General features: G+C 50.6%; 2 long non-coding RNA genes across 3 annotated transcripts in view; one reads left to right on the forward strand and one right to left on the reverse strand.

Moving 5' to 3' along the window:
* LOC137207992 (uncharacterized) overlaps positions 1-26,932 on the forward strand; it is a 266,590-nt gene that overhangs the window by 214,816 nt on the left and 24,842 nt on the right. The window contains exons 3-5 of one of the 2 annotated variants that reach the window (XR_010935423.1): positions 2,869-3,033; positions 11,810-12,066; positions 16,265-16,813. This is a non-coding gene — a long non-coding RNA (uncharacterized lncRNA). Of the gene's footprint in view, positions 1-2,868; positions 3,034-11,809; positions 12,067-16,264; positions 17,609-26,932 lie in introns of those variants that run through there. The other variant, XR_010935424.1, reaches the window with a different exon arrangement.
* LOC137207993 (uncharacterized) lies at positions 18,372-25,021 on the reverse strand. The gene is made up of 3 exons (XR_010935425.1): positions 24,814-25,021; positions 20,337-20,458; positions 18,372-18,547 (listed from the first exon to the last, which is right to left on the reverse strand). It is a non-coding gene; the product is annotated as an uncharacterized lncRNA (long non-coding RNA).

A 26,932-nucleotide genomic window follows, 5' to 3' on the forward strand; every position in this document is an offset into this window, starting at 1 on the left:
GTGACATGACATAATTTCGCATAAAGGGTTACCGGGCAGACTGTGAACAGAGGGCGTCCTCCCCTGACGTTTCCACGCCGCGGTCTCCTGGCGTCAAGAGCCGGCATGTTGCTAGCCCTGTGGTCTTCCCGCGGCCTTCAGAGCTGCTGCCTAGCCTGCTGGAACCACAGTTAAAAATAACGCTCCCAGCACAGTCCACTGGGGGACAGCCAGCCCGGGGGCTGGACAGGGGAGAACCGAGCTCTGATTGAGGGCCCACTGGGTGCCAGGGGCTTCCGAGACATTTGCTCGCTGAGCCTCACAATGGCCTTGGGAGGGAGGGATCGTCGTCCCATTCACAGATGGGGAAAGTGAAGCCGAGAAGCTGTGTACTCACTGGTTCAAAGTCTCCTGCTCAGTTCATGGCAGTGCTGGCATTCAGATCCATGAGGCTGAAGTGTCAACAAGTCAGGGGCTCTGTGTGCCACAACTACGGAAACCCGCGCGCCTAGAGCCTGTGCTCCGCAACAAGAGAAGCCACCGCAATGAGAAGCCCACGTACCGCAAGGAGAAGCCCACGTACCACAACGAAGAGTAGACCCTGCTCACCGCAACTAGAGAAAGCCTGCGCACAGCAACGAAGATCCAATGCGGCCAAAAATAAATAAATAAATTTATTAAAAAGAAAAAAAGGAAGAAGAAGAAGTCAGGGGCTCAGTGTTTCGTTCTGCTGGGTCCCGAGTCCCTGGAACAGTGTCCGGACCTCAGCAGGCAAACCTGCTCCCCCTGCTGACATTTTGGGGGTAGGGGTGGACAGGGGGATACACGTTAGTAGGTAAATTAAATATATTGTATTTCAGATGTGTCTCCCTAGCAATAAGTTCTAAGAAGAAAAATAAACCAGGGAAGGGAGACGGAGCACCACAGAGAGGTACAGATCTAAACATGGGAGCAGGGCCGGAGGAGGCCTCGCTGAGCAAATATTTGAGGACAGACTTGAAAGAGATGAAGGATTGGGCAATGGGGCTATGTGAAGGAAGAGCATTCCCGGCAGAGGAAACAGTGAGTGCAAAGGCCCTGAGGCTGGATCGTGCCTGGCATGTGTGAGGATGATGAGGAAGCCACTGTGGCCGGGGCAGCATGGGAGGCAGTGGGGGGGGGGGGCAGATAGTGCAGAACCTTGCACATTGTAGGAAGGACTCAGGCTTTTATCTGGGGTAGCTGGGAGCCACTGAGGGTCCTGAGCAGGTCAGCATCGTCTGACCTCGGTTCTGAAAGAATCCCCCTGACTATGTGTGGAGAAGGGACTGGCAGGGCCTGGGGGGAAGGGTGACAACCAGAGAGGAGGAGACTGCAATGGTCCAGGCAAAAGATGATGGTGACCAGGCCCAGGGGCGGCCATCAGAGGTGGGGACGTGGGGGGAAGTCCATGGCCTCATATTCTAGATCTGTTCTAAAGGTGGACAGGACACACTGCTGGGCCAGATGTGGCAGAAATCAAGAAATCAGGGATGACTCCAATTTTTCAGGCCGAGTGACTGGAAGGATGAAGCTTCCCTGTTATGGAGACGCCCGAGCACTCTGCGGGGCTCCCAGGAGAGGACAGATGTGCAGCAGCCTTTCCCGGGGCCACGTGGGGCCTGTGCAAAGCCCTTTCCTCAATATGGTCGCCTTGCTTTCTGAAATTCTCCCCAGTTCCGATCGGGATTCTTCCCCAGCTTCCCCATTCCATCCCTGGCCCTGAGTTTCTTGTAAATTGTGCAGAGGCGCCCAGGTCCCCTCTCCCGCTCGATCCGTGAAGAGCAGCAAACACTTCTGGGAGCGCTCTTCATGTGCCTGGCAGGACCCTAGCCTTTACATTTGTGAGTTCATTTGATCGTCACAACACTTCAAAGGGGTGGGGGCTATTATGACATCTACTTCACGGATGAGGAAACTAAGGCCCAGAGAGATTAAGTCACTTAAGTCTGGGATCACACAGCTAACAAGTGGCAGAGGCAGGATTTGAGCCCAGGCAGCTGACCCCAGGGCTCATGCTCTTAACTACCATACTGTCTCATGAGGCGCTCACCATTGACCATGAAGAGCCAAACTGGGCTTGAAGGACTGGAGTGGGGGGAGAGGGCTTCAGCCGCCCCTCCCACATAGCAGGGACAGTTGTCATTTTCTGAGCGTCTGCCCCATGCCTAGCACTGTACCCATGCTCCCTCTATTCTTCGCATCAACGGAAGAGGTGGATAGTATGATGATTGTGCCCATTCTATAGATGAGGAAACTGAGGCTCAGCATGGAGAGGAAGTGCCATGTCCAAAGTCACACAGCCAAGGCATGAGAACTCAGGGCTCTGGGCCTCCAGACCCCATTCTATCCCCTCCTTCGCACTGCCTGTGCTTGTCACCTGCTTCTTGCCCTGGTAGTAAGGGGAGTATTTAGGGGTGTGGTGGCCATGTTGAATTTCCTTCCGGCTGGCTGGCAGAGGATGAGGAAGCAGGCTGAGGATGCGGAGAGGTAATTCAGGGACAGTGCAGCTCTTTGGGCCTGTGGATTCTGTCTGATACAACCAACATTTCTGAGGCCAGCGCTGGGCCAGGCTCAGGGGATACTGAGGCAGGACCATGGTGCTGAGCATGAGAGAGGTCAAGGTCCTATGCCTCTGATGGCATAGGAAATGGTGGGGTTGTCACAGGAGTTGAGATCAAGAGCAGCTCAGAGGAGCAGGTGCTTGTGAACTTTTTGCCTTGGGCAGCCTGTTTACCTCTCCAGACCTCAGTTTCCAACTCTGTGAAATGGGTTGATAATGCCTGCATCAGAAGGCTGTTGTCAGGACTCATGTTGGGCACCAAGGGGCCTTGCTCCAACTCTAACCAACTGCCACTGTCTTTTGGACAGGAAGAGCACAGGACCCAGAATATCAGAGATATTCTGGGAGACACTGAACCTACTGTACATATGGAAAAAAAGAAAAGGAAATGTTTTGGACACTTGCTTCACCTGTGAGGTGAATGCTTTCCATCTACTTTACACACACATAGAAGCTCTCCACCCCCTGGTGAGGTGAGTACTAAGATCATCTTCCCTGAACAGGTAAGAAAACTGACACCCAGTTATGTTATGAGACTGAACCAGGATCACAGAGCTGGGAAGGGATGAAGCAGGGATTCAGACATGACTCACTCTGCCCCCTTAGCTTTACATTGTCCATCGCAAGGCTGAAATCATAACAGCTTAGATTTTTCTTGAGCACTTATTATGTGCCATGCACTATTCCAAGCATTTTACAAGTATTAAACAATATTAATCTTGACCTCTGATGGATGAGACAGGTGCTGCTTTCTTCCCATTTTACACACGAAGAAAGAGCTTAAGTAATTTACACAAGGTCACAGAGCTAGTGATTTGTTAAGCCCGGATTCAAGCTCAGGCAGTCTGGCTCCACAGTCCTTGGTCTTACACCGCAAGGCTCCACTTGAGAGGGTTAGCACAGTGCCTGGCACACAGTAAGTGCTTAATAAATTGTTAAACCTTTGAAAAGGATATAGCAATAAGCAGGGCTTTCCTATTCTAGACCACACTGAGATCTCGCTTGAGAATTCACTGTTCCCTTATTTCCACCCCTCCCTGTTGGTCCCGCTCACCAGAGGAGAAACTGCCCGTGGGCCATTTTCCCCGTCTCTCCCTCCCTCTGGGAAAATTCTGTGCGGCATCCATGGGGTCATGGGGCTGCTGGCCACAGGGCTGGCTAGAACCCGAGTTTGGCCAGGTTATCAAGTTTCGTGGTCAGCCACCTTCGCCCCTGACCAGAGCAGTCTTTCCAAAACAGAACATTCAGTCACCGCCCGTCCCTGTGCTCAGCTGTCCTTGTGCCCCTGGCCTCACTTCCTGCCCACCCTTCGGGGTTTTTTCCCCAGTATCCTTGTCTCTTACTGACATCTCATGAAGATGACCAGAGCAGACAAGAGAGAGTCAGAGAAAGAGAAGCTGAGAGGCCTAGAGAGACAGTGAGAGAATCAGAGAGACTGTCAGGTACCGACAGACAAAGACAGAGACAGATCATGAGAGAGACAAAGAGGAGGTACGGACAGAGATGAAGAGACAAAGAGAGAGAGAGAGAGAGAAGGAGACAAAGAGAGACAGAGATGGAGAGACAGAGGGAGCCCCGCAGATACCCTCTGCCTTCCTGCGTCCACAGCCTTAGGTCTCCTTCCAATGGATCTTGACCTTCTCCCAAGGCTACCACATCTCTCGCCACACCCCACCGCCTCCTAAGCCCAGCAGGTCACTGGAGACTCCCAACCTGCCCCTCCCCCACCCCGTGTACAATCCCTACCTAACTCCGGCTCACCCCCTTCCTCCAGGAAGCCCTCCCGGCTCCCTCTACGTACCCCAGCTTCATTTACCTCACCATGCTGTTGCTGTCCATTTATTGGTGTGTCTCCTCCACTGGAATGTCAGCTCCTTGCGGGCAGGAACTCGGTCTATCTTGCTCATCCCACACCCCTGCACTCAGCACAGTGTCTGACACAGTAGGTGCTCAATGTATATTGGCCGAAAACAGTACTAAACCAGCTGCTTTTGCTTCACCTTGGAGAAGCCTTCCCTGGTGGTGCTTATCGCTATTTCATTGTGTGATTTTTTGATTCGGGGTCTGTGTCCCCTCTGGCCCCAGGAAGGCAGAGTCTGGGTTTGTCATGTTCACCTTTGTTTCTCCAGTGCTTGGAACAGAGTAGGTGCTCAAATATTGGTGGAATGAATGAATATGCAAATGGTTTAATCACTAGCTACCTGGAAGTTTTGAATCTTATGTTTTAGTCCATTTGAATCCAGCTCAACGTCTCCCCATTACCGTTCAGATCAAACCCTGAGTCCTTCCTAAGGCCTGCAAGCCACCAGCCACCATCTATCTCCAGCCTTGCTTCTGTCCTTCCCACTCTCCCCCGCACTGGCACCCGTGTCACCATTCCCCAGGGCACCATACGTGGTAGACATTCTCAGCTACCCCGTCCACACCCCACCATACACCATGCCGGCAGAGTTGTTTTGCTTTTTCTGTGAGCGAGACTGCTTAGAAAATGGAGCACATTTGTACAAACAACCTCAATGTCACCAATAGACCTTGGTCACTGTGGGACAGTCTCCAAGGTTCGGCCAGCCAGCTTCCCAGGGCCTTGTCCTGAGACAGGGTTTGAGTCCTAGCCTCAAAAGGGCTGCCTGGGTGGGAAGGAGTGCCCTGGGGTCCCCGTGGGGATCCTGGGGAGGGGGGCTGACTGAGCAGAGCCCCTCCCATCCTTAGGGCTCAGACCAAGCCCCACCTCCTCCAGAAATCTCCCTTGGCCACCTTCCTTGCCTCCATGGACCCCTGCTCTCACCCTGATTGCAACTCATGTCTGCTGATCACTCTGCTGAAATTCCCTATTGGACTGTTTCCTCCATTGGACTGTATTCCAAGTGGTTAAAGCCAAGTCTTTTATATCTTGGTGTCCCCAGAGCCCAGGTCCGGCATGTGGGAGGCATCAGCGAACACGTGCTGAATGAACAAAATGACTATTGAACGAGCACTTCCTGCCTTGGTTCATATTTACTTCTGTCTCTATCACTAGGATGGGAGCCCAAGACCTCGTGTCCTTTATCTTTGTTCTCCAGGGTCTAACACTGCTTGACACCTAAGAGGCAGCATAGAACATATGTGGAAAAAATGAGTGAACGAGCCCTTCCTATACCATCCGTCGTATCTGTCGCTGCCATTGTACAAGTACCAAGTCTTAGTTGTCTCTGAGTCTAGCGCAGGGCTTGGCACCAAGGGGATACTTGGTATGTATATGTTGGACAGATGGATGGTTGGATGGATGGATGGATGGACGGATGAATGATGTTTGAATTCATGGGTCAATGGAGAAGTGAATGGAAGGTTGGATAGAGTGGATAGGGCAGGTGGATAGAAGTGTGGGTGGATGGATTGGTGGGTGAGAGGATGGATGGATGGGTAATGCTTGAATTTATGGATCAGTGGAGGAATAAACGGAACGTTGGACAGAGTGAATAGGCCAGGTGGATGGAAGTGTGTGTGGGTGGACTCTTGACAGATCGGTAAATGGATAGATGGAAGGCCCTACAGTTAAGTACTACAGTCCATGCTGAGAATGTGGGAAATATTGCTTTTCATCCCCCACCTCGCAAAGCCACCATTTTAGAAGAACTAAATGAGGTCAAAGAATGAGTCAGCTAGAGTTTTCATGGGAGGGACATGTAGGAGGAAAAAGTGTGAGGAGGAATGGCCTCTGAGCCTCTGTAATTCTCAAGCAAAACCCTGTAAGTTGGCTGTGCTTTCTTGCGGTGTTGACGTGGTATTTATTGAGGGCTTACCATATATAGCGCCCTGGGTTTCATCTGGAAGTAGCAAGAAGTTTTCAATGCGGACCCTGACCCCAGGGTGCTCAGAGTGTGGGCAGAGAGTCAGACACAAGGTGCTACATCTTCGATGGGACTTCTTCTTGCAAGGGGGTTGTAATCCAAAGAGCAAAGGGTTTGGAGATAAACAGTGGGTTTGTATCCCGATTCCTTTTCTGTGTGACCTCAAGCAAGCTGCTTGACCTCTCTGAACCCAGATTTGCTCATCCTGCTTTGTAGGGCTTTTGTGAGCCCGTGCTTATGAAAGTGCAGAGCCCAGGCCTGGGTTACAGTATGTGATTGATAAACACTGAGGTGGGCCTCAGTGTGGGACACTTTTCCTTACCTTCCTTTCAATGCAATGCAACCCTCCCGCAGTGAGGGCCATAAGCCAGTGAAGGGCTCAAGTTGAGGGATCCAGTATTCCTGGATTCAAATTCTGCCTTCCCCACACCCCCCCACTGCTTGGTTTCGGACAAGCCCCTTGCCTCTCTGAACCTCAATTCCCACAGCTACCTCCAAGACCTCCTTGCTGTTTCCCAAACACAGGTGTCATGCCCGCACCCAAGCTGCAAGAGAGGCTAAGAAAGTGAGTTTTCTCGTGTCTGCCTTCGGGAGGCGTGGGCTCCCAAGGTTGGTGCTGTCCACACAGATCTGCCCTGAGACAGTGCAGGGTAGAGAGGGGGTCTGGAAGGACAAGCAGAAGATGTCAGCTTCTCAGTCCATCTTTTTTTTTTTTTTTTTTTTTGCGGTATGCGGTCCTCTCACTGTTGTGGCCTCTCCCGTTGCGGAGCACAGGCTCCGGACGCACAGGCTCAGCGGCCATGGCTCACGGGCCCAGCTGCTCCGTGGCATGTGGGATCTTCCCAGACCGGGACACGAACCCGTGTCCCCTGCATCGGCAGGCGGACTCTCAGCCACTGCGCCACCAGGGAAGCCCCTCAGTCCATTTTTAAGAGGAGCTCCATCCCATGCTGTTTACATATGACTTTACATATTTATTCATTTATTACCTAGTCTATTCTCCCAACACTGATATTGTCAGTTCTGTGAGGGGAGGCTTTTTATCTTGATCACTTCTGTGTCCTCAGGGACAAAAGTTCCGCCAGGCACACAGTTTGTGTTAAATAAATGTGTTGAATAAATGGACGGATAGATGATTGGATGGATGATGGATGAATGGATAGATAACTAGCCAGGCACAACAGAATTAATTAAAGAGCTTAAACACACACACACACACACACACACACACACACACACACACACGTGCCTAAGCCCTGCTCCAAAAATAAAAACTAACACTTAACATGTGCTTGCTGTGTACCAAGCCCCATGCTCAGCCTGTGACATAGAACATTTCACTGAATCCTCACGGCCACCCTCTGAGGGAGTAGCTAACACTACCCTTTTTTCAGAGGACAAAGCTGAGGCTCAGAGAGGTAAAGTCACGGACCCCAGGTCACCTAGCCAGCAAGTGGGGCAGCCAAGATTCAAGTTAAGATGTGTTTGATTCCACAACCAAGCTTGACCTGACCGGGCCAGCAGGGGCACATGGGGATCTGGGGGTTTTTAATCCCCAAGTGATTCTGATGTACGATCAGGCCAAGGACCCCTAGGCCAGAGCAGCAAGGTCTAGGGAGAGCGTGCCGGCTTTGGGGCCAGCTGATCTGCCTCCTGTTCTGCCTCTCAGCTTGTTTCCTCATCTCTGATGTGGAGCTGATGGCAGCGCCTACCTCGGGGGGTTTCAGGTGGATGGAATGAGCGAAGCAGAGTGCCCACGGGGTAGGAAGCACTGGGGAGATATCGTGCGGGTGGTGCCGTATCAGCAGTCACAGCTGCGTCATCACTGCCCTGGGGGCCGGCGGCCATCCTGCCCCTTCTCCCAGCTCCCCTGGGTGCAGACACATTCCAACCTCCTAGTCTAGAGCCTGAGATAAGATGAAGAAGACCTCTCAGGGGCATTCGGGAGGCTACAGTATATGAAAGTGCAGAGCAGGGCTGCTGTAGCGACTCTATGCCCAGAGACACATCCTGCAGAAACACACGTGTCCACAGGCATGTGAGCCCACCGACCACTACTGTGCAGTTCATGACAGCAAAAGCCAGGAAACAAGCTCGATGATGGTAACAGCTGATGCGTGTTGAGAGCAGGGTTTCTCATTCAGAACCATTGACATTTGGGGCTGGGTATTCTTTGCAGAGGGAGTCTGTCCTGTGCATTGTAGAACGATAGCAGCATCCCTGGCCTCTACCCACTAGACAGCAGTAGCTTCTTCCCTCCCCCAGTTGTAAAGGTCTCCAGACATTGCCAGATGTCCCCCAGGGGGACAGAATCACTGCTGAGAACCTCTGGAGAGCTTGCTCCGTGCAGATCCCTCTGCTGCTTGTGCTTTGCGGGAGCCACTTCCTCTCAGCCCTCATCACGTCCAGAGGCAGATACTGTTCTTCCTTCCCCTGCCCAGATGCAGAAACGGGGAGGTTGGTGGTTTGTCCAAGGTCACGGAGCTGGCATTTCAGCACAGCTATGACTTGAACCTGTGATAAGTCCCAGGTCCCTCTTCTTCTAGTTGCATTTTGTGGGTTCCTTGGATTTCTCTCCATTCATAATCATGTTGTCTGTGACTAGAGATCATTTCATTTCTTCTTTCCCCATCTGGCTGCCTTGGCACATTCGAAGAAAGAGCTTGTGTGGCATGAATTATAGCTCAAGTAGACTCTATAATCTGCACAGGGATTCTTTCTTTTGGGAAATAAAGTTTGCTCAATTATCAACATTTGGAAAATACAGAATAAAAAGAAAAAAGGACATTTCTTATCCCCACAAAGGCTAACTTTCTAGCAGTTTTGTCCTTCGAGTAGCTTTCTCTGTTTTGAAATTTTGTTACACAGTTGTAATCACACTGGACACACAATTTCAAATCTTGCTTTCCCAAACTGTACAATGTTTCTTTCATGTTATTACAAAATCCTCCCGGACATTATTTTAATTGTTGCTGTTGTGGCAGACCCCCCTGCTTCTCTCCAATTCTCTGACCTCTCCCTCTTTTTTAGTAATAGAAATCCTAAATTTTAGCTGGGCATGTGACCACCCAGAAAAAAACTACATTCCCCAGCCTCTCTTGCAGCTAGGTGTGTCCATGTGACAAGCTCTGGCCAATGGGATATAACTTCCGAGTAGTGCCCTTGGCGAGAGTCTGCCTGCTCTTTTGTCCCATCTTCCTTGCTGGCTCGGATGCAGGTATGAAGCCAGAACTGAGTGGTTATCTTGGGCCATTGTGGAACCACAAGAGAATAGGAACGCCTGTCCCTGACGAATGTATAAAGCCACCCTACTAGTCCTGGACTAACGCCTCCACGCTTCTTTTATGTAAGAGAGGAACAAGTTTCTCTTTCATGTAAGCCCCTGTTATTTTGGGTTTTTCGGCCACTCAAAGAGGTACCTAATCCTGAGTATTACACTGATCTTTTGCCGGAGGGATCGTCTCTAACCTTCTTTTAGGAATCCTCACCTAATTAACTGAACCATTCCCTGGTCATTGGGCGTTTAGGTAGTTTCTGACTCCTCACCACTCTAAGTAATTAGATTGTGAACATCTTTGTGCATTTTCACTATTTGTGCTTATTTCCTTAGTATAGAATTACAGAAGAGGGATTTGGTGGGGGTCAAAGAACATGAATATTCTTAATACCTGTCATCCCAGGTGGGCCATGGGTTAGGACTGGGGGCTATACAGCCAGGAGTGAGGTCCAGGTCTTATGGGAGGGCTGTCCCAGTGAGCCTGCTTGCTCTCCCGGGACCCCTCCCACTGCATCCCCCAGAGCCAGGTCCATTCTCCTCCGCAACTCTTGTCCTGCCCTTCTCTTCTACTTACATCTCTCTAGCAGGCATGTCTGGCTGGTGGAGTCCAAGTCCCATGCCTGCACCAAGCTGCCAGGGAGGCTGGGAATGTGAGTTTTCTGGCATCTGTGTTGGGGAGTGGTGGCTACTTGGGCAGGAGCTTCCCTGAAGGAAGGAGGAAGGTGTGGGGCAGCCAGAAAGTAGGGCAGAGCTTAGTTCCACAAGCAAAGCCCCAGCTGGGCCTGTGGGAGGGATGCAGAAAGGTTTCTGGCATCACTTTTTCATTTCTTCTCCACTTATGATGAAGGAACCTCAGGCAGAAAAAAAGAGGACAAGGATATTGTTCCTGTGTGTGTCAGCCTTGCAGTTTACCCAGCTCTGCAAGGGCTGAGTTAGAGCTGGGAACCCGCGTGTGTCAGAACCCAAGCCCAGTTCATACTCCGCCACCCGAGGCCAGCAAGTCAACCTGGATATTATCCAGGTGGAGGTGCATCTGCGTGACCACTGACCACAACCCTTAAGAGGAGGGCCCGTTTGCCTTACCCACTGTAGTACTCCCAGCACCCAGACAGGCCCTGGCACACGGCAGGTGCTCAATAGATAAATCTGGAATGAATGAATGAATGAAAACGGCAGTCAGTTCTCAGCCTTGGAAGGAAGCTTGGAATCCTGGAATTAACATTTATTGATTCAACCAATATTGAATGCCTGTAATGTTCCAGGCCCTGTTTTAGGTGCTGGGGATTCCGTAGGAAAGATAACAAACCATGCTCCTGCCCTCATAGTCAGGGGGATAGACAGTAAATAAGAAAAACCCCAAGATTAACATAACATAACATAATATGGTATGATATGATATCAGGTAAGTGTTTTAGGAAGAAATGTAAAACTGGACAAGTGACTTAGAGATGCTAATTTAGAAAAATGGTTGAGGAAGTCCTGTCTGAGAATGGGCCATTTGAGCAGAGACCTGAAGTAGGTAAGCCAAGTAAATATCCAAGAGAAGCATATTCCAGGCAGCGGAAATAGCCAGTGCAAAGGCCCTGAGGTAGGAATGAGCTTGGTGTGTGCTATTTGCAACGAGGCAGCCAGGGAGGCAAGGATTATACCAAGTTTCCCAGCTTCAGCAGAGAAGCAGAGAGAACATTTAACTGGCACTGTTTCATGAAACAGTGGGATGGGGGTGGGATGAGTTCTTCACTCTTAAGCTTCTCTGGAAAAACTTGATGTCAAGGACAAACAGTAAATCTTGACTTGTCCCAAAAAACAACGGGCCTGTGAAACCCAGTGAAGTGTCAGGCTGAAAGTAAACGGCCAAAGGGCTGGGGCACGGGTAGCTCATATGGAATTTGTCAACAGATCTGTGTTTGAAAAAGAATTTCCCAGTTAGGGGCAGAAGCTTCTGGCCAGAATCAAAAAGATGTTTATTGTGATACCTCCATGCAGACATGAAAAATGGAGATTTGCTGCCTAGCTAGAGATGTGGAAAGATGTACCCAATATGTTAAGTGAAAAAAAATAGGTCACAGGATAGTATACTATAATGTATAATCCCTTTAGAGAATTCACCCATTCATTCATTCATTTGGAAAATATTCCATACAGGCCTACTGTGTGTTGGCACCTGCTGGCTGTGGGGGACAGAGGCATGACACTCCTTGCCTCCTGGAACTTTCTGCACAGTGGAGAAGGCAGATAATTATCAGATTATCTGATCATCAAATACAAATGCATTGTCACGAGCTTTGATCAGCGCTAAGAAGAAAAGCTACCTGGGACTGCAAGAATGTTACAGACATCAGGTGATGGAAAGAGCCTGGGAGGATGTACTCCAAAATTTTAAAGGTGGAGTAAGATTTCAGGTGATTCCACTTTTCTTATCTTCCCCTTTCTTTTTTGATTGTCTGTGTGTTCTAATTATTTTTTTAACAATGTCATACTTTATAATTAAGTGAATCAAAAAACACAAACAAAACCAAAATGAGGAGAGGGATTGGAAGTCATGTGCCCAAAGATGATTTAACCCCAGGAAAGGAAGGAAGGACATGTGAGAATCTGCTAACTGTGTTGGCTTCCGGGAAGGGGAGCCAGAGGCTGGGGTGGGAGAGAGCCTCGCAGCTCACTGGATGCCCTTTAAACCGTTTGAGTTTGTGCTATGAAAAAGAACAATAGTAATAAAATAGGCAAAGATATTTTTAAAGAAAACTTCAAATCAGGTTTTATTTTCATGAAAAACAAAAAAGCAGGCACGAGTAGGATCTCAGGACAAATATGTTAACTGAGCCAAATTTCCACGAAAATCTTTGAGTGTTTCTCTCTGGGGGACCTTCTTGTTTTCTTCTCTGTACTTTTCTGTATCTCCTATATTTAAAATTAGAAGAATAAAAGAGACAAGAAAAAAGACTACTGTGCTTTGGAAGCATTGTTTTGCTTACTTCTCACAATGAGCCTCCAATGTGCGTATGTTTATTATCCCCATTTGACAGATGAGGAAACTGAGGCTCAGCCGGGGAAGCCGCTGGCCAGAGGCCATACAGCTGGATTTAACCCAGGTTTGTCTAACCCCAAAGTCTGTTTTAAACCAGGATGCTCAGGTGCCCTTCAAGATGTCCTTCAAGGAAATCGCATTGCTTTGAACATCAGAGGGGGAGAAAACCAAACAAACCAAACAAGAAATATGACATTTTTTTAACCACTTATTCAGGCTCTGATGGGGCCTGAGACCAACTGGGCTTGGGCAGGTTTTCTCGGCAGGGGCACTGTTTGTATTTTGGGTGGGGTGTTCCTTCATCATGCCTGGCCATCCCCCACCCCCACCCCATGCACGTCCCTACCCTCTAAACACCAGCTGTGTCCCCAGTCAGGTGTCACCTAGACCCCCGCACCTCTCCGAGGCTTCCCCTGTTGAGGACTGCTGGGTGCGACCCTGTGGTGACGCTGAGTTCCCACAGTGGCCAGGCACCTCTCCCACACTGCAAGCCCCCTGTTAGAGTTGATCCTCCCTGCAGACCTGAGAGGCAGGTGCCTCAGGGATGAGGCTCAGAGAGGCTGGGTGACTTGCCCAAGGTCACACAGTCAGGATTCGTCAGCCCCAGGTCTTGTCCCCACGCTGTACCATCTCCCTCTGGGGACCAGGCAGGGCCAGGAGCTGTCTCTTATGGCCCTGGGGTCGGGATGAAGGGGAGAGAGAGGCGAGTGATGTGTAACCCCAGGTTCACAGGCCAAGTGGCCACCAAGCGCCAGTGTCCACTCTGCAGCCAGCTGAGGCCAGGCGGGGAGAACTGAAGCCCCAGCTGCAGGGCTGGGAGGGCGATGGGGCCCGGGAAACCGCGCACGCCCTCCGCCTGCCCGGCAGCGGCCGCTGGCCGCCCGCCAGGCCCCCGCCTGACGTCAGGGTCTGACCAGGGACATAATGTGCTGGCGTCGGGACAAGGGCTGGCTGCAGGGAGACGGGGCCTGGAGGCGGGGCGGTCAGAGGGAGAGAGGCGAGGGGGGAGAGAACAGGAAAGAGAGACAAACAGACAGAGAGACAGCGAGTTCGAGAGGCAGAGACTCAGAGAGGTAAAGAAGAGAAATACAGAACCAGAAAGAGGGAAACCCAAGGGAGGGAGGGAGAGAGACCCAAAGTGCGAAAAGGGGAAATTGAGGTGGAAAATGAGAGACACGGAGATACAGGAAAACACCAATAGAAAGTTGTTCAGAGAAAGCCAGGGCCCCGGGGCGGGGGTGGGGTTGGGTGGAGAGACCGACAGACCGACAGACAGACAGAAGAGAACAGAGGAGGAGGTGCAGAGGCGATGGCCCAGGGCATGGGGTTAAGTGCAAGCTGGGGAGACCCCAGACCTGAGCTGGGCTGTGGCTCTGCCCCCGTGGGCTGGTGACTCAGCGCTCCAGGCCTCTGATTCCCTACCTGAGCAATGGGACTTGTAGTCACAGACCTTGCTCATTTGGGGAGGGGGCAGAGCACCCCCTTCATGATAGGGGTGGTGGGAGTACAGGAAGTACTCTGGCAGAGTTCTGCAGGTCATAAGTGCTCAATAAATAGGAGGTGACAATAAGAGAGGGGTGGGTAGGGAAGGACAGATAGAAACGGGATGCACAGAGCAAAGACGGAGGTGAGAGCTGACCCTGTGAAAAACAGCCCTCGTTCCACAGCGCCCCTTTTCCTGCTGCTGCCGAGTGCCCCCCTTCCCACCCACTGCATGACTCGGACACAAGGCCACTGGCAGAGACCTTGGCCCGGCCTTGCCTGTCTCGAGGCCCAACCCCCTGTTTATGGGCTCAAGAAGGCCATGATCCCAGGGCCATAGCGTCACCAAAGCCAAACAAGGCCAGGCCCCGCTCACCGCTGGCCTTCCAGCCTTGTCACCCCTTATCCAGCTTAATTATTAAATGGCCCAGCAGGGCTGAGGGTCTGAGCCAGCTGCCCTCCCGGGTATGGGCAGTTGTGACTATGTGTCCCTAATTAATGCAGGGGCACACACTCTAGAGACCCCAGGTTGTGCTTGCAAAGTGCCCTTTCTCTCACTCCCACTTTCCCAGGAGCCTCCGTCATCCTCATCTTCATCCTCAGAGTTCCCACTTATTAAGCAGTTACTGTGCACGGGGCATAGCACTGGAAGTCCCAAGAGAGTGAGCGCTATTATTATTCCATTTTACAGATGAAGAAACAGAGGCTCAGAGAGCTAGAGTCACTTGCCCAGTGCCACCTGCTAACTTGTTAAGTGGCAGAGCCAAGATTCCAACCCAGCCACCCTCTTGACCAGATAACAGCTCCCATTTCCTGAGCAGCTGCTGAGTGCCAGGCTCTGTGCCAGATGCTTTACCCACATCATCTCTTTCAACCCCCAGGATGATCCCCTGAGGCAGCCGTTCTCAGCCCAGAGCGATTTTGTCCCTCAGGAGATTTTAGGCTACATCTAGGGACGTTTTGGGTTGTCACAACTGGGAAAATGCTACTGGCATCTAACGGGTGGAGGCCAGTGATGCTGCTGCGTATCCCACAGTGCACAGGGCAGCCCCCTGTGCAGAGAATTATCCGGCCCCAAATATCAATAGCACAGTGGCTGAGAACCCTGCTATGAGGTGAGGTCTGTTATGATCTGCATTTTGCAGATGTGGAAGCCTGGGCACAGAGAGAGAACACCACTGCCTGAGCGCCCACTCCATGACCCTGCTCTTCCCCATGAGACCTCCCTGCCACTCCTGTTGGCTCCTGCCCTTAGGAGACCCCTGCCTCTATTCCAGGACTTTCAAAGTCCTTGCTTGCCTAGTCTAAATGATGCCTTCCCACTTTTTTACATGTGAAGACAGTGTTTTAATCACTGACTGAAGTAATAGATCAAGCCAAAAGGTCACCTGGATGGTCAGAATGCCTTTAAGCGAATTTATATTTTATTCACAGCAGCATTGAGGGCCTTTGGAAGTTAGCCACTCAGGGATTCATGGAGCAAGGATTTTCTGAGCACCTGCTAGGTGCCAGGCCCTGTCCTTGGTGCAGAAGATACAGCCGAGAACCAGACAGACCAGCCCTACTAGGTCTTTAAGAGATAATAGTCTAGTGGGGACAGTGGGTAATCAACAAGAAAACAAATAAACAGTCAAGAAAATTTCAGACTGTGTTCAGACTGAGGGGAGAGGGAAGGGCTGTTACAGGGAGGGTGTTGTCCAAAGGGGCCTTTCTGAGGAGGTGAGACCTGAAGGATGACAAGGGACTAGCCTTGGGCAGAGGCAGGGTGAAAGGTTCTGGGCAGAGGGAACTGCACGGTGCAAAGGCCCTGAGGCAGGAGCATGCATGGAGTGTTGAGGCACAGCAAGGAGGCCTGTGGCTAGAGAGGAGAAGTAACAAGCACACAGATGTGCAGGACTTTGTGGCCACTGTAAGGGCTTTGAATGTGCTCTGAGGGAGCTGGGGACCATGGGACAATTTTAAGCAGATGAGGCACAGGACCTGACTTAGGTTCTAATAAGATCCCTTTGGATGAATAATGCCCCCCTTCCAAAGATGTCCACATCTTAATCCCCCAACCTTTGAATGTTACTTTTTATTTTTTTTTGCAGTACGCAGGCCTCTCACTGTTGTGGCCTCTCCCGTTGCGGAGCACAGGCTCTGGATGCACAGGCTCAGCGGCCATGGCTCACGGGCCCATACGCTCCGCGGCACGTGGGATCTTCCCGGACCGGGGCACGAACCTGCGTCCCCTGCATCGGCAGCCGGACTCTCAACCGCTGCGCCACCAGGGAAGCCCTGAATGTTACTTTTTATGGCAAAAGGAACTTTGCAGTTATGATTTAGTTAAGGATCTTGAGTTGGGAAGATTATCCTGGATTATCTGAGTGGGCTCAATGTAATCACAGGAGTCATAAGATGGAGGCAGAAGGAGGTTTGACCACAGAAGAGGAGAAGGCAGAGACAATGACAGAAACAGACTGAAAGGATGCACTTTGAAGATGGAGGAGGGGACCACAAGCTAAGGAATGCAAGTAACCACTAGAAGTTGAAAAAGGCAAAGAAACAGCTTCTCCCTGGGAGCCTCCAGCAGGAACCAGCCCTGCCAACACCTTGACTTTAGCCTAGAGACTGACTTCAGACTTCTGACCTCCAGAACCGTAAGTAAATAAATGCATGTCATTTTAAGCCACTAAGTTTGTGGTAATTTGCCACAGCAGCCATGGGAAACTAATGCAGATGCTGTGGGAAAGACAGACTACAGGAGAGTAAGGTGGGAGCAGGGAGACCAGGGAGGGGGCTACTGCAATAGTCCAGGCAGGAAATGAGGGTGGGCCGAGAGAAGTGGATGGATTCAAGAGAACTTCAGGAGACTAAACAGGCAGCCTTGCTGATGGACTGGACGCTTGTGGGGAGGGGGCGGGGAGAGCCAGTGTCTCTGCTCAACCAGTCATCCCTGGGCTGGTGCCTGGGACACAGAGTTGGCCACTACACGGTTCCTGCTCTGGGAAGAATTCAGCTGGGGGAGGCCCAGGAATAGTTACAGGGTAATGGGAGAGACCAGGCTCAGCTGCCCTAGAACCTCGCATCTCACGCCATTCAGGTCTCTGCCCCAGTGTCACCTCCTCCGGAAGGCCTCCCTGACTACCCTGTCTCAGAGAGCCCCTCCCACCATCTCTTTCTCCCCCTCTTTAGTTTGCTTCATGTGTCTTATTGTCTTGCTACATGTTTGTCTCTTTCTTTGCTGTCTGGCTTCCTTCCCCACTCAATCATCAGCCCCACGAGGAGGACTTTGTCTAACTTGTTCACGGCCGAATCTCAGCACCTAGAATCAGTCTGGCCTGAGAGGTGCTCAGCACACGTGTTGAATGAATGAGTGAGTCCCTGTTTTCCAACGAGGACACTAGGAAAGCCAGAACAAGGGAAGTGAATTGCTCAGGGTCACACAGTTGCTAAGTGTGGGACCAGGATTTGAACCCAGAACTGATTCCAAAGTTTGCACTAAGTTGCCCACTTCCTCCTAACACCAATGACACCAGCTGTGCTCCAGGAATTTCCACTTTGTGGGATGTAGCGCTCCATCCTTCTTGAGGTGTCACACACTCTAAAAATGCCACCTCAGGGAATCTGCAGGGCACCTGACCTGCCCTGGGGCATTACTTATCGTGAAACTGAGGCTCAGAGAGACTGGAGTCTTCCTCGAGGTGCACAGCTTGCCAGCAGCAGGGCTGAGATTCAACCCCCAGCAGACCCCACAAGCAGGGTCTTCTCTCACAGTTCCAACATGCTCTGGGCCGCTGAGAAATAAGAAAGGACCTCTCGGCCTAATGGCCTAAAAAGCAGAGAGGGTGTAAATCACTCTGCCCATCGCATTGTCCTGGGGGACGTGCAGCAGCACCTCAAGCTGGGAGCTGCTGAGAAAGAGGGTTGGAGGTTAGGACCTGGGGCCCAGGGGTCACATTCCAGCTCTGCCCCTCCCCTGCGGTGTGACCTCAGGCAAGTGGCCTCCCTTCTCTGGCCCAGGGCTCTTCCAGTAACTCCAACTAAAATTCTGGATGGAGTAGACAAAGCCCTATAGAGCACATGTTAAAATGAAAAGATCTAGCATATATTCTAGCTGACATTTTTCATGAGACTGTACTGCTTAAGACATACAAATGTAGTCACGATAAAATATAATAAGCTTAACTCGAAAAAATCAACATTAAAAAGGGGAGTTTATTTTTCTCTCGTGTGATGAAGTCCAGATGTAGGCAGTTCAGGGCTGGTTTGGAGATTCCACGCAGCCCTCGGTGTCCCAGGCTCTGGCTTGTTCGCCACTCTGCCATCCCTAGGGTGTGGCCCTCCTTCTCATGCTCCAACATAGAGGCCACAGCACCAGCCTTCTCCTCTGCCTTCCAGGTGGCAGGATGGAGAAGGAAAGATAATGAGTAAAGGGCAAGCAACAGTTAAATCTCTAGGAAAGATTCCAGAAACTGCCACACATACTCCCAGTTTCAACCAGAACTTGGTTGCCTGGCCTCACCTAGCTGCAAGGGAAGCTGAGAAAAGCTGTCTTTATTCTGCACAGCTTTGAACTCTGCCAAAAGTGGATCAAATACTTGAAAATAAATGAAATCATTTCAGATAGTGATACGTGCTGTGAAGGAACAAAACAGGGTGACCTGAGGAAGAATGTGTGTGGGGAAGGCCTCTGTGAGGTGACATGACTGGGACATAAGTTAGGAGACGGCCTGGCGCCGAGTATTCCGGGGAACAGAACGTGCTTGCCCTGAGGCAGGAACAGACCTGGTTGGTGGAGAAACAGAAAGGAGGCCAGCGTGGCTGGAGCTGGGATGGGGCAGCGGGCACAGCGGGGAGGGAGGGAGGTCACAGAGATCAGCCAGGCTAGATCCTGGGGCACACTGGGAAGCCCCGGGTGGAGTTTGGGATTTTTTCATAAGTGCAGTGGGGAGATACGGGAGGGTTGAGGCTGAGGAATGACCTGACCTGCTGTGACATCCCTTTGAGAGGACGCTGAGCTCGCTGGGCCTGAGAGAGTTACCAGACCCTTGGGAGAGCTTCATTTGTTCTTTCACTCATTCACTCATTCAATGAATGGGCTGTAGTAGCAGAAATGACCCCCCGGTCCTCACCCTCCGGAGAAGGACAGACAGACTGATCAAACACACAAGCAGAGCGATACAGCTCACAGGTGGCTGTGAGCGCCATAGGAGAAGATGAACGGGGCTACAAGAGGGCCTGAGATCACCTGGGAACCAGCAGAGGTTTCCCACGGGAGGTGATTTTGAGCTAACATTTGAACCAGAAGGAAACGTGATCTTGGGGAGGCCTAGAGAAGAGGGAGACAACAGTCCAGGTGGAGGAAACAGCTTGTGTAAAGGCCTGGAGGCTCAGGAAGAGGACTGCATGTTCGAGAAACTCACCAGACTCTGACCTGGCAAGAGGGAGGAGCGTGAGAGGGGAGGTGAGCAGAGGTCAGATCTCAGAAAGCTGGGAGGAGGGGCTCGGCGTTTCCATGTTCCTGGCAGGGTGATCTGTTAAGAGCTTTGACCCCAAATCGCTGGGATGGGCCCGTGGTCAGATCCAAGACAAGCAGGGACCTAGCTCTCCTTGGAGGGTGTTTACAGGCTCCCTGATGACAGGGGCTGCTGGCTTCCTATGGCTTGCGAGTCACTGGGTACTATGTGCTGGTATGTTCTCTTGCTCCCAGCCCTGAGAGCGCCCTCTGACTCAGCTTCCTCCAGCCACCCACCTCCCATCACCGCCAAGGCCACCATCCCTGCCCCCATCCCACCCTGAGAAGGCTCCACAGAATTGCATGACCCTGGCCCCCCTGGAAGAGCATATGCAGCTCCAGTCAGACCTACCTTCTCACATAGGGAGAAACTGAGGCCCTACGAGGAAGAGAATCTTTCCCCAGTCTCACCTCAAGGTTGGAATAGAGCCAGGGCCTGCCCCTGGCTCTCTTGATGCCTGGCCCTAAATCTTCACACAATTTAATTAAAAAAGAAAAAGAAGAAGGAGGAGGAGGAAGAGAAGGGGGAGTGAGAGAGAGAGGGAAGGTGGAAGGAAGGAAGGAAAGGAGGAAGGACCTGAAAAAGAAATACATCAAACTTCTAAGTGTGAGCCCTTCCCAGGGAAAGGAATTAGCATACCCTCACCGTGTGCCAGGCACCTTACCTACATCAACTCCATCAGTGGAATCCTCCCAGCTACACAGCAAGATGGATACAATTATAGCCTCTGAATGGTTTGGAAAACAGAGAGGCTATGCAACCTACCCACCATCACACAGCAGTTATCTGGAAGAGAGGAGATTTGAAGCCAGTTCTGGCTGCAGTCCCTTGCCCCACGGGACTCTCCTATTGCCAAGGCTGCCTCCAGCCCAGCCTCTCTGCTCCCCGGCTTGCAGAAGTTGCAGCCTCATCTCCCAAAACTAAACAGCAGAGGTTTTTCCCTGGCTGCCCACAAGCCTGCAGATATGTTTCCTTTGGCCCATGTGGCATTTTAATAAAATTTCAGCCAATGTTCACAAATAAAGAGATTTTACCTAAAAACTCAGATTTCTCCCTCCCTTAAAACATTGAAAGATTGGACTGTGCTAGGCCCACATTCTTCCTGGCGACAACCAAATGGGAATGGGAGTGTTAGAAAGGAGTCCCCAGTGCCCCACACTCCCCACCTCTCCCTACTGCCTCCCTGGCCCTGAGGCCGAATGCCAGTTACCGTTTATCACAATACATACACTGTTGTTTTTCTGAGGCAGGGACATTTTCTCTGTACCCATATCACTCTTGAAAAGAAGGAAACAAATAATAATCCAAGAGGGATCAGGTTACATGAAAAATGGGAGAATGCATATTTCTTTGTGGAATTTTCTTAGTGTTTATTATGCAAACAAAGTGTGGCTAAGCTCCCACACCACTGCTTAGGTTTCATACCCAGTGACCCTAAGTAGGATTGTCAAATTTAGCATATAAAAATATAGGATGCCCAATTAAATTTGCACTTCAGATCAACAATAAATTTTTTTTAGTATAAGTATAACCCATGCAATATTTGGGACATACGTATACTAAAATATTTTCTTTACCTGAAATTCTAATTTAACTGGTTATCCTTTATTTTATCTGGCAACCCTGCCTAGAAGGGTTGAGAGCAGGTCTCTAAGGGTTTGCATTTGAATCCAGCTTCCTCCTCTCCTGTCTGGGTGATTTAGGGCAAGTCAATTAAAGTTCTCTGGACTTCAAATTGTTCAGGGATAATAACAGTACGACGACTCGATAATATCAACATATGTAAAGAGCTGAAGGCAAAGCCCAACTCACTGTATACACTCAGTAATGTCAGCAGCTGGGATCCATGTCACTGGCTGCCTACCCAACAGCCATCCCCCTTCTTCTTTGCTAACTGAACCCCAATTTGTGCCAGCCACACCATGCCCTGGGGAGAAGTGTGATTGGTCTAGCTAATCGTGGCACATTCATTCCAGTCTGCTGGTGATTGGTCCAAGGTGAGCATGTGACTGGCTTCTGACCAATGAGACACAACAGGAAGTTTGCTGGATGACTGCTCCGGTGAGACCTTTCTCCCGCTAAGGAGGATTGGCAATGCTGCCGCTGCCTTACCTGCTTGCCTTGGATACAGACATGAGACAGGGGGATGCTTGACTTCAGTCACCATCCTGTGCCAATTAGGTGGCAAAAGCCAGCGTGCTGAGGTTGGCAAAGGGTAAGGTTAGAGGACTCCGTGCTAAACTTCCTTTTAAGTAAATGACAGAAGTTCTTATGGCTGAAGTCACTGCTAATTGGCTCTAAAGAGAGGCAGCTGGGCTTCCCTGGTGGCGCAGTGGTTGAGAGTCCGCCTACCAATGCAGGGGACACGGGTTCGAGCCCTGGTCTGGGAAGATCCCACATGCCGCGGAGCAACTAAGACCGTGCGCCACAGCTACTGAGCCTGCGCGTCTGGAGCCTGTGCTCCGCAACAAAAGAGGCCGCGACAGCCAGAGGCCCGCGCACCGCGATGAAGAGTGGCCCCCGCTCGCCGCAACTAGAGAAAGCCCTCGCACAGAAACGAAGACCCAACACAGCCAAAAATAAATAAATAAATAAATTTTAAAAAATAAAGAGAGGCAGCTAAGAGCATGAACTCTGCAGTCAGCTACCTGGCGTCACATCCCAGTTATGTCACTTACTAGCTCTGTGCCTCAGTTTCCCTATTTGGAGAATGGAGGGAAGATAGTATATCTTCGTGGGGTTGTAAAGAATAAGTGAGTTAGTGTAAGTGAAGTGCTTATTAAAGTGCTGGCAAGTTATATTCAGCATATAACTGTTAGTCATTATGATTCTTCTGTTACAGGCATCCAAGCATTTCTAATTGATAGACATTTTATTAAGTCCAAAATTCCCCAAATGCTGTGCAACTCTAAGAGTTGATAATACATTAAAGAATCCAAGCCCCCAACTATAAGCAAATGTTGTACCCTTTTGAGTACATCTCAAAAGTCTCCCAAGAATTATTATGTGTGTTTCTTCACACCTCATTCATCCTGCGAGGACCCAAGCAGATTGAATGGGCTTCTCTCCATCAGCTTCCACGGAGGCAAAGAGGGGTGTCAGCCACTCATAAAAATAAGTGATGGTCCTACCATCTGGGATTTGGGTATAAATTCCAGGGCCAAAATATGGTGGGCTGAACTTAATTATATTAGTTAAGAATGCCTTCAGCAGCAAATTTCAGAATAATCCACTAATCGTGGTGTAAACAGTAAAGGCATTTAATTATTTCAGAGGACAAGAAGTCTGGAGGTAGATCGTTTCAGGGTCAAGGCAGCATCTCAACAATGTCATCCAGTATTCAGCCACTCTAACCTTTCCACTCAGCCATCCTGTGTGTTGACTTTTTGTCATTAGTCTTGAAACCTCATGGTCACAAGATAGGGCCACAGTCCCTAGCATCACATCCTTAATAGAGTTCAAGGGAGGAGAAAGTGTTGGGGGGAGAGGGGGAATCTCCTTTCTCTTTGAGCTCTTTTAATCTGGGAAGAAAATCTTTCCCACTGTCTCCTTGGAGGGATTCCCCTCACATTGAATTGGCCAGAACGGGTCATATGTCTGTTCCACACTGCAAAGGAGGCTGGGAAAGTGAGTTGTAGCCAAGAGGCATGGGATGATATGACTGATTTAGCCCAATCTTAATCCTTCCCCTGGGGCTGGGCTTATCACCTCCTACTCCTTCACAAAATCAGGGTTCTGCTTTTGAAGACAAGAGAGTCTGGCTGTTGGGTAGACAACGATGGTCTCGAGTGTAAACCTCAGCTTCTCCCAGAAATCTCACTAACACAGCAGTAAAGGGGTTAAAACGGGAAAGGGAACAAATGCACAGGACAGAGAACAGGCAATGAGAAGGTGGAGGACGCCTCCCAGGTTTTGGAAGCTGGAAGACAGTGTTTTGCCAGGGTTCCTCATCTGGGGTCCTAGTCCTGGCTCTGCCAGGAGGCAGCTGTGTGGCCTTGAAAAAGTCCCTTCTCCTCTCTGGGCCTCAGTTTCCTTGCAGTTTAGGGAAATCTTTTCGGCTGAGAACTTGCCTCAACATATCTCCCACCTGCACATGTAGGAAAGCAGGGTCCATGGGTCCTTTGCTCCACTAGATAAAAGGATCCTAAAAACCTTTGGGTTATTTTAGGGTTGCACCTGGATGACCTAAAGGGTGTGGATTTCAGGGACCGAAGGAAACTCATCAGTCCTGGGTATGCAGGAGAACTTTCAGTATCCTCCTCTAAAGGAGACCCTTGGAACTGACCAATTGCAATGGATGATACTCAAAGGATATATGGGAAGGAAGAAGGCTGGCTTTAAGCACCTACACTTTATATCCATTTTCTTACTTTATTTTTTTATTCTCTGTGTGACCTTGGAAGAGTACTTAACCACTCTGTGCCTTAGTTTCCCCGTTTATGAAATGGGACATAGTTGAGGCTGCTAGTTGTCCCTCAGTATCCTCCCCTACTTTCATAGTAATGGACTCGTAGTTGAGCATGGGGCTGTCCCTATAAAGACTACATTTCCCAGCCTTCCTTGCAGTTAGATGTGGCCATGTGACCAAGTTGTGACCAATGGGATGTGGTGTTAAGCTATCTGGACAACTTCCAGGTTTCCCCTCTCCATTTCCCACTGGCTGTAATGTGGATGTGGGGTTGAGCCATGTTGTACCATGAGACCAGGGCAACACTGCAAGGAGGTGAGAACAAGTTAGCAGCCTTGGCATGACAATATGGAGCTGCCACATCTGCCCCAGCCTGATAAGTGTGTTGTGAAGACTCAATGCACTGACTGAGACATGTAAATCACTGAATACAGGGCTTGGAACAAAAGAAGCCCTCGTGTAAGTACTGGTGGGTCTAACGCACTGATTTTCAACCAGGGGCGATTTTGTACCCTAGAGGACATTTAGTAATGTCTGGAGACACTTTTGATGGTCATGACTGGGAATGGGGAACTGCGCCTGGCACATGGTGAGTGGAGGCCAGGGATGCTTCTAAACATCCTGCAACGCACAGGACAGACCCCCGTTATAGAGAATGAAGTATCCATCCCCAAAGGTCAACAGTGCCGTGGTTGAGGAGACTTGGTCTCATGGAATGATGCCCACTACTTACCCAGTGCCCAGGGCAGGTGGGAGGCCTCCGGGTTCCAGGAAATGGGCAGGATTCTTTGATTTCCTCGTCTGAAAGGCATCTCTCTGCTCCACCACATCTTTGTATCACTCACCTTCTCTGTCGGCACAGACCCATTCATAGACTGAGAGGATTTGCCTCAAGAGGAAACTATAACCTCATCACGTTTCTGCAGCACACCCCTGCCATCTCCCACCCCTTCCGCGGCAGCAAGGGACATGTTCAAACAGCTCTACCTTCCTCCCCACCCGCCCTGTTGCCAGCCAAGCCAGTTTCCGGGTGGTGGCCGGAGGGTACGGTGCCATCCCCATGCAGCCCAGTTTTACCAGGTGGGGTAAGGAAGGGCAGGGTTTTTTGCTCCTGGAATGCCAGGCCCACACCATCAGGGCTGCCTGTCCAATAAGAGAGGGCTGAACGCTGATAAAGTCTTGTGGACTGCCGAGGAAACTGCTTCCTAGAGAAAAATCCAAATTTCTCCTCTCCAGTTTCCCAGGATGTGGTGAGCCCCAGCCTCCTGGGATGGCAGGGCAGGCTTCCAGAACCTTCCATCCTGGCCACACAAAAACCAAGAGACTGGAGCAAAAGCTAACCCCCTGAGGAACTCTGGGGATTCACTGAAAATTCAAGAGGAAGTGGCGCCCCCGCTGTCGTGTTCAGGGGCATTTCTTTCGCAGCTATTCTATTGGTCAGCTGTCATTAGTTTACTTAAATACAGACTGCACCCCCCTGCTCACTGTTCAATGGCTTCCAGTCACCAGTGCCTGCATCTCTTTGCTGAGGGCTCTCTCTGGCCACCAGAGCCTATTAAGGCCATGCAGGGCAGGCTGGACGTGCCCAAGAGTTTATCCCCTGGCAACAGCCCTCAACCAGTGACGTGGGAGGTGGTGGATAAAAACCCACTTCCTCACTCCTGGGTGGGAATACTTTGGAGGCATGTTCTACACTGGTCCCAGTGTTCCCCAGCAGAAGTGAGCCCCAACTGCCCACAGCTATAACCTGCTCAAAAATATACCCTGTACTGGCTGCCTTTCCTTCCCTGTTTCATGTCCCCACTTTCTTACTTCCTGGGATCACCTTCCAAACAAATGACTTGAATTCTTGTCTCACTGTCTGCTTCTGGTGGCACCCAGCCTGAGGCCTACACGTACTATGAGTCAGAGAGACAGATATTTGGGGATCAGAAGGGACATGGCTGCCCCCTCAGGGAACTCACAGTCAAAATCCAGACACCACTCCCAAAGTCATGCAAAAGCAGAATTGCAAAAGGTGATGTGGGCTTAGACTGTGAAGAAATACAAAACCTTGTTAAAACCCTCTGACGGCTGCCCTCTGCTCCCAGGTCAAAATCCAGAGTCCTTATTGTAGCCTCAAGGCTCTGCACGACCTGCCACTACCCTACCTCTCTGAGCTCACAGCTCCCCACTGTGCTCCAGCTACAATGACCTCCTGGCTGTTTCTCAGTTGTGCCGGGTATTCCTGCCTCAGGGCCTTTGCACTTGTTGCTCCCTTTCCCTGGTATGCTTTTCCCAGATCTTCCCATGGCCGGCTCCTTCTTCTTGATTCAAATCTTGATTCAAACATCGCTTCCTCGGCTTCCCTGGTGGTGCAGTGGTTGAGAGTCCGCCTGCTGATGCAGGGGACACGGGTTCGTGCTCTGGTCTGGGAAGATCCCACATGCCGCGGAGCGGCTGGGCCCGTGAGCCATGGCCGCTGAGCCTGCGCGTCCGGAACCTGTGCTCCACAACGGGAGAGGCCACAACAGTGAGAGTCCCGCGTACCGAAAAAAAAGAAACAACATCGCTTCCTCAGGGAGGCCCCCGCCAGTCACGCTCTTACCACATCACCCTGTTTACTTCGTAACACATATTGATCTGAAGTTACCTTATCTGTTTACTTGTTTATTGAATGATCCCCAAACGTGAGCTCCATGAAAGCAGGGGCTGTGTCCATAGCGCCTGGAACAAATCCTAGAGCAGGGTAGGCGTGCTATGGGTGTTTGTTGGATAAGTGGTTGAAGGTTTAAGTGAAGGAAAGAAACAATGAACAAATGAATGATGTAAGGACGTTGACGGGGGTACTGAATCTTGTCTGGAAAATCAGG

Source organism: Pseudorca crassidens, chromosome 15 (assembly GCF_039906515.1).
Source record: "Pseudorca crassidens isolate mPseCra1 chromosome 15, mPseCra1.hap1, whole genome shotgun sequence".
NCBI lineage: Eukaryota > Metazoa > Chordata > Mammalia > Artiodactyla > Delphinidae > Pseudorca > Pseudorca crassidens.